Source organism: Sander vitreus, chromosome 14 (assembly GCF_031162955.1).
Source record: "Sander vitreus isolate 19-12246 chromosome 14, sanVit1, whole genome shotgun sequence".
NCBI classification, from domain to species: Eukaryota; Metazoa; Chordata; class Actinopteri; order Perciformes; family Percidae; genus Sander; species Sander vitreus.
The window spans coordinates 12340137-12351975 of record NC_135868.1 but is presented as its reverse complement, the minus strand read 5'-3'; the positions used below and the strand labels follow the sequence as shown (position 1 = coordinate 12351975).

General features: G+C 38.1%; 1 protein-coding gene across 6 annotated transcripts in view; it reads left to right on the top strand.

The window, feature by feature from the left end:
• The first annotated feature begins 4393 nt into the window (after positions 1–4393).
• Positions 4394–11839, top strand: part of LOC144529454 (myocyte-specific enhancer factor 2D homolog) — a 29600-nt gene continuing 22154 nt past the window's right edge. For all 6 annotated transcript variants that reach the window (XM_078268552.1, XM_078268550.1, XM_078268549.1 and 3 more), the window contains exon 1: positions 4394–4596. The gene's annotated coding sequence lies outside the window, so the exon portion shown is untranslated. The remainder of the gene's footprint in view (positions 4597–11839) is intronic.

The window sequence follows — 11839 nt, the reverse complement described above, 5'->3', positions numbered from 1 at the left end:
ACCCAGTCTTTATCAGCGGCTGAAGTTTGCTCAGTTGTAATTGAGGTCGACTGACTTGGCTTAATTTATAATTGATTAACTTTATTTGTTTAAACTATATGTATGATATAAGTTGTCACATGTTTGCATGTTTTTTTATTTAATATAATTATTATTATTATTGTTATTTTATTTAATATCAAGGCTGACCTATTTATCTTTACAGAAATATGAATCACCAGTACTAGAAAACATCCTCATGAGTAATAAGAGTGACAAGTGGCTCTAGTTTCCACGATAAAACGAGATTATAAAAGAATAACGGGATGGCAGAGTAGAGTGTGTGTGGGCAGCAGAGTGGTGCAGACATGCATAGAGAGCACTTTGGCTTGTTTTTGTCATTACCACAGCGACCGTAAAGCCCGTTTCCAGGCATGTAGATGGGATATGACGAGGTTTGGTCACTCCTGATGATGGAAAACACATTTGTCAAACAGTGAACTTGCTTGTTATGCTGCCCTTTGTTCAGGTTGCACATGTGAACAGGATGACTCGATGACTGAGTTGGCTGTACTTTGATTTAGGTTTGTGCAATATGACGATTTAGATATGTACTGTGAGACAACGTGCATATTTTGCAATACGGTTGTAGCTTTCTTTTTCACATTGCTGGTTGTATTAGACTGTTGCCTCAATGCAGTTAAGCACCTGGATTTGTCAGGTGTTTCATTTGCTGAATTAACTAAAAACAGACTTCTATCCATATGACAACTACTGACTGAAAACAATAATTATGTCAATGTATTTCCAGTACAATAGTCCTCTAATACATATTACCTTGGACATTTTATAATATTAAAAGTTTGTTGAGAGTGTGTCAGAGACATGTTTATTTCAACTTTAATGTAATTTTTAGGCTGTTATTAGTGCTATTGTTGTCACATTGCAGTATTATATTGAGGTTTCCATTCCTAGTGGATGCTTACTGTATATACATACTGTCTGTGTATGTCAATTAAATTGAATTTATGCAAGCAGCATGAAGCTGATCTTAGTAACAGTGGCATGCTGCTGAAACAGTTCTACAGTAACATCCTCCTCACATATTCATTGAGAATACTATTATTATTTTTTTTTAAAGTTTGAACATCATTATCAAATAAGCTTTTTACCCAGGTAGCACATCTCTTAACAAACTCTCTTTTCAGAGAAGCTTCTATAGACTCTTTACAGTTTACTCTCTCTCTCGTGAAGAGAGTTTCGCCACAATGGAAATAAGTCTTGGAATTTGAGTCATCCTTGACATTTTGTTGATTAAGATTCTCTGCTTTTTCACATTTTTTACTTAAGCCACTGGCTGTTGAAGTGTCCTTGACCCAAACACTGAATACCAAATTGCAGAAACTGTAACTGTGAGCAGTGAAACTGTACACAGAGGAGACGGCTCAATTGTTTAAGGATCAAACTGCCAACCTTGTAATTAATCTACTCTACCAACAGCAGCCACCACACTAAATAGTTAAAGCTATTGAACTGTAAACGTTTTCTCAGCTGGTGTAGAACATTTAACACATGCCCACTCTGTTCTTTTGAGGAGCCTGAGGCCAATTCTTTCTGGAGTTTCTTCAGCTGAACTTCCTTCCTTTGCGGCCTGATCTCTCTGCCCTCTGTACCCTGCATTTCATTTGTTATGTCTGCCTCTGGACACTATTTTGCTACAGACTTTGAGTTACTACTTACTGCTGGACTTGACTCAAATTACTTTTATGAACTTCTCAAAACTTCCAGGTCATCACAGGATTCTTGAAATTCTTAGCTGCTTTTCTTGGAGGCGTTTAGATCTCTTTACATGGTTCTTCTTATTCTCTGCTGCTTAACTATTCTGCTTCACTGTTCTCCTTGTCCATAGTGATGTCCATGCTTGAGCTGGGTGTCCATGACTTATAGTATCTGTATGCCTAATTGTAGCTTGTGGTTTTGAATCCAACAAATCAAGCCAGCTTTTGATACTTAATTTCTATTCCAAGATGTCTCGTATGAGGCATTTTTTCAACATGTCGTGTTTTATCTCTGTCAGCCACTCTATTCCCAGCGGTACGCAGCATTAGATCTGATACAGCATTTGTTTTTAAACTAGGACACAAGTTTGCCTAGAAACCCAGAGGAAAGAAGAATAATGCTGGCAGCTTGTTACTAGAAATACGTTTTTTAAAAGCAATTTTTGTTTTAACTCCCTGGAGATTTGGTGCACATCGGCGTGATCTCAGTTACAGGATGAACTGTGTCCACTGGTTTCTCACTGGTAGCCTATATAAGAGCCAACTGTCATGACCGGGATCATTTAATATATTATAATATATTTTAAAATTTGCAATTGGCCTCCTACTGTCCTCACCACCTACCCCCTGTGCATTGTTCATGTACCTTGTCAACTCCGAATTGAGGAAATAGTTAAACATAATGGCAAATGCACTTATTTGCTTGAGTTAGACAAGTAGAGTAACTGCCCTGATATGTCATGTCAATACTGAGCTTTAGAGGTGGTACACCAAATTATTTGTTACTTTTGCACTGAGACAGGCCACGTTTCCCCCTTGTTTTCAGTCTTTATGCTAAGCTAAGCTAGCTAAGTGGCTAAACAAAGTTTTACCATTCAAACTGCAATTGAAATGTCCATTGGCCTTCATTCGTTTGCAATTTGAACTGTGAAGATAGCCCTTACCAATCTGTTTTAGTTTATATCAAGAACATAAAACTTATTCTCATCTCACTAGTACTTTATTTTTCCAAAATGTGGAACTGTTCCCTGAAATACAGTGCAGGTAAAGCAGAAACGGACAGCTTCATCATGCACCCAGAGACCCAGATACCAACACAATACTCCTGTTGTAGAATAAAATATCTGTTCTCAGGGCAATAACATTTATGTTCAATTATAAACTTTCTGTTTTAAAACGCAAAAAACCTTTTGACATTTTTAAAAAAGCTCAGGGAGACAAAAGCGATAATTTATAAGTTATTTAGCTGAAGTATATAGTATATGTTTCTCTTTCACACAATGAAAAACTTCTTCAAAGCGCCTGTTTCTCATTAAAAAGAATTGGATACTGCTGCAGCAAGCTAACAAGCTATAGGGCCTACTGTTGCACTGTAGAACCCATTTGAATGAACTTGGGTGCGATAATGTGTTTTTCTGGCTGACAAGGACAACTGACAATTTTCAGTATTGTGTCAAACTGCTTGTTTGTTCTGATCAAAACAACATTAAATGCACCCTGAAAATTAGAATCAGCTTCATTGGCCAATTATGTTAACACATACAAGAAATGTAGCTCCTGTTCTATACTTTAGAACAAATGTACAGGAGGATACAAATACAGCCATGCAGCTAAACAAACAAAGGCAAACTTATAGTTAATATATATTGGCAAACAATCTGTGTATGGGTGAGCTCGTTACTGTACAGTATAGGCTACTGTACAGGGTTATGCTACAGGAAGTGCAGCTGCCCTGGGGTGGCTGAAGGGGGCAGTTTGGCAATCATTTTGTGGTCATTTGATTTAATTTATTTTTGTTTGGGAATGTGAATAACATTTAATTGATCAGTTGCTATTATACTAACATGGTGCATTTTCCAAATAAGTTAATGTGTAATCACAATATTGAACAATACCTTGGAAAGTAGATTTGGTTGGGGTGGGTGGTTTGGGTTCGGAATAGTCCCTCTAGAGGGTTAATTTGGCTCTGTTATAGATTATGTATGTACCTTCATACCCTACATGCCTACACTGACATATGTCAATAGTATGTGTGTTGCACTATATTACACAGCAGGCCTATGATTGTGTTGCTTTTTTATCTCACACATATTTTAGACCTCTCAGCTGATTTAACTGTCCATGTGTTCCTAGTTACTCTACATAGACTATGCAGCTTTTTTTTTTTTTTTTACAAGGCGACTAGTTTAAAAAAAAAAGAAAGAAAATCATTTCAGCAGTCATACCATAACGTCTGATGGCATGCCGCATGACAATTCAGACGATTAACGCCTGCCAACACTCAACATTTCTCTATTTAACAACCCTAGCAGGTCTTAACGGTCGGCTATTTGCCGCTTTACAGGGCTGTGCTGGTTACAGACGTGAAAAACAAATGGCCTAGCATGTTCTCTTATGGAAAGCAGGCAGGGCACAGTGCGGCTACAGTGACATTTTCCCCACATGCAAAATCATGCAAAAGGTAAATACTGAAGCGGAGGGATACAAACACTATTGCAGAACATGGCCGTCACCTCCGTCATGTCCTCTCGCAAAGACCAGCCCACTTTTGTGACACTGCGCTCTTATTGGACGAGAGGTTCGCACGTCAGCTTCTTATTGGATTTTCAACGGGTCAATCACGGGCTAATGTCAATGACGTCGATCGTACTGGGTACGCTGTATGCCTGGGTGGACTGTATAGTTACTTCAACATTAAATGGAATAAAATGCCGCGGATTCATGTAACTAGAGACGTCGCTTCAGCGTAATTAATTAATGATTCTTAATTAAGACATTAAGACGCCTGGAGCGCGTGGCGACTGGCTTATTTTCGGCTTTTTATCAGCAATATTTCAGGGTAAGTGGAGTGATACATTTCCTTCCTGCGTCTTTTCTCCTCGAACAGATCAAACCCTGCTATCTTTAAATATAGCAAAGTAATTAAGCTTCACTGTACTGATTTATGTTACATAGAAGAATAGTTTTAATTTGAATACAAATGTCCGTTATGTGATTTAAAGTAGTGCGTGCTATGACGTTAGCTCGCATAGCCGAGTTATATGGAGAGTGTAAGGAAGGCAATGGCTGTCGGTCTCGTAACTTGAAAATTGTGAAATGGCCTGTTTAAAGTAGCAAGTCCTTTGCTCTGTAAATTAACCCCGGTTGTGTTTTAAATGAGGGTATTAGATTGTTAAAAATCAGGACACACGATTTGATAGCAGTCTTAGCTTCCAACCTGTCAAATTAGACCCTGTGTAAGGGTACCTGTCGGCCGTCAGTGGGCCTACTCAGTCTCCATGACTCCATCTGTCATAATGTTCGCAGCTGTTCCAGCTGCATTTTTCCAGCTTCCTTCTAAGAGCCTCAAGAAAAACAATATTTTCCTGCACTGGTTTAAGTTTGTGTGTAGTAAGTTGGTGAGATTTTGTACAAAAGACAAACTAATAATAATGCCAGATGCCAAGCGACGTTGCTGTTGGCAGGCAAAGGGCATTTGCATGGCTTTATTCACTGTAAGTCTAACTGCATTCTTTAACATGTACTGTACCGTAAGAGCAACCCCAATTCAAATTAGGGCACTGATTATGGTTTAGTATGGGGCTGTATGCATTCATTGCACTGGAAATCAGCAGTTATGATTTTTGGTGCTATCCCAGGGTAGATACCAAAGCGGTTTGGCAAGAAGTAGGCCAGTTTGACAGAGTGAAACACCACTTGCCATCCCTGCAGATGGACCCCTATCAACATTTGAAGGTAGTACAGTCCCAGTGATTGAGAGCATAGATGACACATTTCACCAATCAGTTCTCAACCAGCAGCATGTTTATTGTAATGTGTAATATGTGTTTTGGATTTACTGCTGAATCCTTATTTTTTTTGAGTCCAAGCCAAATCCTTCATGTCCCAAAGATTCCCATTTCTCTTCTTGCCTCGCAGCAGGATCAACAACTTGGCTGCCCAAAAACTTTGCTACAGTATCATCACATCAACAGAAGTATTTTATTAAAACGCTTGAAATAAGTGTTGAAACTTGCAGTTCCTATGGGTAGGACTTTGAGCTGACAAAGCTACATATAGTGGTTGCCAAGATGAACAGAATTAAATCAACCGAGGGTTTCTCAAAGTCCACAGCAGCATAAGATTGCATTCAGTTCTTGAATTGTTAGCATATTGTTAGCATCATTTGTGTGTATGGGAATTTTAACTTTTGTCTCTTGGGTCACAAAACAGACAACGAATCAAACAATTAATGATATTTGTTGACTTTGTTTACCGATGTATATTCTAGCAATTCCAGAAAAAATATTTTATTTCGCAGCTAATGTGAGAGAGGAGAGACCAGAATGGATGAGAATTTTGAAAATGATTGAAATAGACATTTAACTACTAGGCCTATAAAATCACTTTAAGTGTACAGTATACAGTAGTGGCAACATCTTTCATTCCAAGTTCTAGTCCTGTATGTTGGTTGAAATACTTAAGGTGTGTCTAGAAAGTTGTAATTTATTTTCACCACTTCTCACAAATGTGTCATGGTGATAGGATTTACATTTTTATTGTAACTCCTTTTTGATTGTGTCAAGTACAAGAGGTACAGTAAGACCTCAGGTTTTTCATGGGAGGCCTTCATTGATTTGCCTGCTAATGCTAATTTTATAGCAAGACGGGAAAATAATATATTGCAAAAGAGTTTAATGAGACAGTTATTATTATTAAAAATAAGTTATTATTAAACTTATGATTTGAGTGGATGTTTTTATAGCAATCAGTCAACTCGTAATTTGTCTGATTTTTATTTCTTGCTTATTATACAGCTTATTATCAAGTAGAGACTTATTCACAGCTCCAACATAAAAAATGCCATTTACAGAACTACAAAATATGGTACGTTTCTACTGTTCTTGTCAGGTAATGGTTCAAGGAACAGTCGATCGGTATGATATTCTGTGAAAAGCATTATTCATAGTAAATAGAGCTAAAATAAATAGCTAGTGGTCAATTAGTTGGTTGACAGAAATGTAGTTAGGCCGATTATTAAAAAAGTTTAATTCATTTTTTAAAGCAAAAATGACCGTCATTATTTGATTCCAACTTCTAAAATGTGAAGATATGTGCTTTTTTTTCAGATAAAAAAAATAAATAATAATAATCCACATTTTGATCAATATTAAGACAATGGTTAGAAATCCGCTTTAATTGTGTGTAATGCTTGTAGGTAGGGATGTAACGATGCAAGTGACGGTATTCCACTGGAAAGGATTCTATCACCAAGACATACAATAGACTGCAGCTAAAGACACAGAGGAGACTAGCTTGTGACTAGCTTTGAGACAATGTGGCCACTGCCGCTGTAAACAACAGAGATGGGACTGGTGTTGCATTTGAGTACAACTCTGTAAGCTTGTGTTGCGTTTAATGTTGTTGTAAAATACCCTTCTGCCATCTAGTGTTTCTTCTGTTTGTCGTTTAACAGCAAATGATTGGTAATAAAAGTTGTTCTTATAAGTTATTGCTATTACATTTTTTTGTTTTTGTTTTTTAAACCATTTAACCATGTGGCCTTAGCAATAAACAAGCCTTTCTTGAATCTTTGTTTTTTAATTTAAGATAAAATACTATGTGAGTGCAAATCAATGGCGCTGTCCATCTTTGGGGAGTGGAAATTGAGCCATTAAGGCCATCCTAAACCCCTGTCTGAGAGCTGTGGATGGGCAAACTCCACTGCAAGGCACGTTTGAGGCTCGGCCATGTATGTCAGGGCTTTGTCACATTTCATTGGCTAGTGCATAATCTGCTAAAGGTCATGGCCACTAATTACACTCCTCCAAAACAGACAGATGTCTACCCTAATCTTGATTGCGCTCTCCTTCATCAGAAGAATATTCAAGGGTTGCATAACCATCACTTGAATGATTCAAATAACGTGCGTGGCTCACTTTTTTACCTGAGTGACCAAATTTATGCCCTCTTAAGATAATCAGGCAAACCGGGTCCTTTTTCCCACTATTATACACTTCTATCTATAGTGTCTTTAAATTGACATGTCAACAGTTCTTGACTTTTCTGCTCCTTTGGCTTCCCATATGTCACAGAGCTAGCTTGGTTTGGCTGCATGCAGGGCTCAGTTTTAGCCAAGCGACGACCTCTTATCTTGGCCTCCAATCAGTCCTCTGGCCAGCTCCTAATTGAGCTATCAGCGCCTTAAGGGGGAAGAGGAGGGATGAACGTGTCAATTACAGTAATGAGGGGGCAGCCATGCAAAGGGCAGTCAGGGAGAGGGAGGCTAGACAGAAGCCTTGCAGTGTAGCCCCATTCTGGTCAATTCATGGCTAATCAAAGATAATATTGTAGCATGACAGTGGTAAAATTAGTGAAGTCAGTAGGGAAGAGCAGTTTTTAATAATGTTTCCCTTTCGCAGTGGGCTATTTCTACATGTCTTGTGGAATTTTTTTTAACACTTAAGGTATTTTATCATTGCTGCCATCACATAAAAGATTTGTTGTATAAACATATTGTAGCATTTGGAATCTCAAATATAAATTTACTTTTTTTGACATAATTATGTTAATCACAGCAGTGATTCCCAACTAAATGTGCTTGTATTTAGAGGGTAGCTAATTTAGGCTAATAGAAGCTATAATATACTGTAGAAACAATTATCGGCAGAAATTTACATAATCTGGGGTGACCTCTAGCTCACCCAGTAAGAGCGTTCGCCCCATGTTGGCTGAGTCCTGCAGCGGCGCAGGGTTGGAATCCGACCTGCTGTCCTTTGCTGCATGTCATCCCCCATCTCTCTCCCCCTTTCATATCTATCCACTTTCAATAAAGGGAAAAGCCCCCAAAAAATAATCTTAAAAAAAAAAAAAGAAATTTACTTAATCATTCAAGTCAATTATCAAGCAAATGCCAAAGATTCCCTTCTCAAATGTAAGGATTTGGAGCTTTTTTCACTGTAAAAAGTTAAGAATGTGGCAGTGCCTCAGTCTGTAGGGAATTGGGTTGGGAACTAGAGGGTTGCTGGTTGAAGTCCCTATACGGACCAAAGTACGGAGTGTGAACTGGTAGCTGGAGAGGTGCCAGTTACCTCCTTGAGAAAGGCACCAAACCTTAACACCAAATGTAAAAAAAAAAAAAAAAGAAGAAAATGCTTAAAAACTGGTGATGCACTTATTTGCCGATACCAAGTAACTATCTGTATACTTTACTACGTAAATAGAAGTCGTAGGAATAATTTGTATGGGTAACATGAGGTGCTTTCCGACCGGATAGTACTTGTACTTTTTAGAGGAAAAGTACACTTCTAAGCAGTTCTAAGAACTACTCTCCCCCAAAATCTTTTTTTCCGTTTACATTCCCACTGGCCAAGTGGCCATAGGGCCTGGTAGGAGGGGTAAGCAAGTGACGCAAGCACGGCAACGGTCTTTATAGCATCGTCACTAGACCTTAGTGCCACATACAACAACAACAACAAAGCAGCATGGAGGAGGCCGTACATGGCCAGCAGTGCCTGCACCTCCGCATCAGTCCACTTTTCCGAGTTCCGCATTCCGTCCATTCTCGTAGTAATTCACGTAATGTTTTGCTCAACAGACGGGGCTTTATTATACTCGGACCAGACCCCGCAGGACACGCTTGTGGAGTTTAACTCCGAAAAGACCACAGGTTCCCGTTAATCTTATGATGGACATGTGTTGTGATATTTAAACAAATGAACCGTCAACAGCGAAATAAAAGCCTCTTATTTACGAGAGCGGTCTGAGAGACCTCCAGCTTACCGCGAGGTGTATGAGCAAGACTGGCCGAGCGACGAGCTAGAGGCCGGGGCAGGCACCTGCTGGCTGTTGCCTCACTTCATAGAGGTTCTCAACTCCGAAAACTTTGAAGCAAATTGTCAATTCGGCATCAGTTTTCGCAAGACTGCCTATATTCGAAATCTAAACAGTTAATTTCTCGCCTAAAAGGTTGTCAGAAGTGAATTTAATGATGAATAAGATGGTGAAAATTGTTAAAAATGTTGTCGTTGTTGGTTGTTGCTCTGTCTGCAAGTTCCGAGTTGGCAGTGGGCGTGACCTATAAGTTCGACCAATCAAGTACACCTAGGAAAAGGGAAAAGACCCTGCTCTGAAGTAGGAGCTAAAAAAGTACACTACTGCGGCCAGAGGAACTTAAAAATCCCCAATTTTTTCCTGTCGGCAAAAAAAAAGTGTTCTAGGAACGTTTAGTTCTAAGAACTGCAAAAATGCCTCCGGTCGGAAAGCCCCTATGATGCTAAGGATGGTTCTGGTGCCAGAATGAATAGTAATAGGGAAAACACTGAATTTAATGCTGACATAGAAAAATAAACTGTATTACCTCACGGCCGACACCTAATCCACTTAATAAGGTCAGTATTGGTGCCGATACTAATTGAATCTGTGTAACCCTTGTGAAATCTAGTTGGCAAGCAGACTGTAAAGTGAAAATGGATTGCTTAAAGTAAATATGATTGATACAATGGGCTAAATATTCATATGCTACTGTTGACATAATACATGGCACTGATAAATGACACTGAGATTTAAATCTAATATGATGGATTTTATTACAACTTCTGATTAATTCTCAAGCTGAATTCTCTGAAATTTTGAAATGTGGTTTGCGGTGGTTTACTGACGTTTTCAAATTTTCCATCTGGCCTAACAACAATCCCACAGGAGAGCATGGACATGGAGGGTCAAGACTGGAGTGAAAACACAATTGCCACAGGGCCAAGTTTCTGTGTAGGAAGAAGAATGGGTTTTAGGGAAGCTCATGTTTTTAGAAAGTGTGAACTTCTTGTTTTGTTTCCAGTTTTCACTACAGCAGTGAGACTGGGGAAAATGTAGCTTCGGGATCCATTTGAAGTCACTGTCAAATTTTCACCTCCAGAGGTGTGGTTGCCTTGTCAAACCAGTTCATATTCCTCTTGATTAAGAATATTACACACACACCAAAAAAAGTATAAGTAAAGGTAAAAGTAGTGGTATAAGAAATCCTCATATTTGAGAAGCTGAAACCTTGAAAAATGACTGAAATGATTATCAATTATCAAAATAGCTGCAAATTGATTTTCTGTCAATCTTCTAATTAATTGCCAATTAATTGACCATTCCATTCAGCTCCAGGGAGCACTTGATTTATGCACCAGAGCAGCCACCCTAAATGCAAAGCTTTAGCATCACACCTGACCAGGTTTAATTAACTGTTGAAGCTAGAATTGTGATTATATGATTAACTGTGCAGCGCTACTGTGAACTTAAATCATTATGATCCTTATCGTGAAGATTAAGTGACTAATTTGTAATTCTAGATAGAGCTGTAACAATTCCAAATTTTGCGGTACAATTAATTGTCTCTTTCGGTCAAATTTAAAAATATATATATATTTTTTTTTTTTAAACAAATATTCCAGCATACGTCTTTTGGTTATATCACTGTTATGTGACCCAGGTATTGTAATAACACAAATACACTGCCTATGAAGTAAACAACGCCTCTTTATTATCATAAAACTTTTTTCTCAATTTTTTTTTTTTTTCAATTACCACAATTACCAGTCATACGCCTTAAGACCTAGCTAATGTTAGCAATTAATTGCTGTTTAAGAAACTGCGATTATGTAAAAAAAATGTACAATTATATCTAATTTTAGATACAATCAAATGTGTAGACGGCAATGTATAATGATATTGATGTCATGTTAACACGACTAAGCATAAGAAAACTGTTTTCACTGTTGTAGTATATTCTAAATATTTGTTATCTATGCCACCATTTAAAAAATTCTCCTGACAATCACTATGAAGGCTGAATGACAACGTCTTGAAGCCTGAGATCAAATCAGAAATCAGTTACATTAAGAGTTCTGTAAAGGCTGGAATTAACCAAATCCTTATGCCAGTGTATTTCACCTGTTATTTTGGTACAAAGTGTTGGCTAGATAGATACTTTAAAGCAGTGTTTCTCAAACTTTTTTCAATAGTGTACCCCCTTTGAATTGCTTTTTTTAAGCCAAGTACCCCCTGCCCAGCGCAAAACATTTTTGGTAGAACAAAAGGCTATATAAAGAGGTAGAATA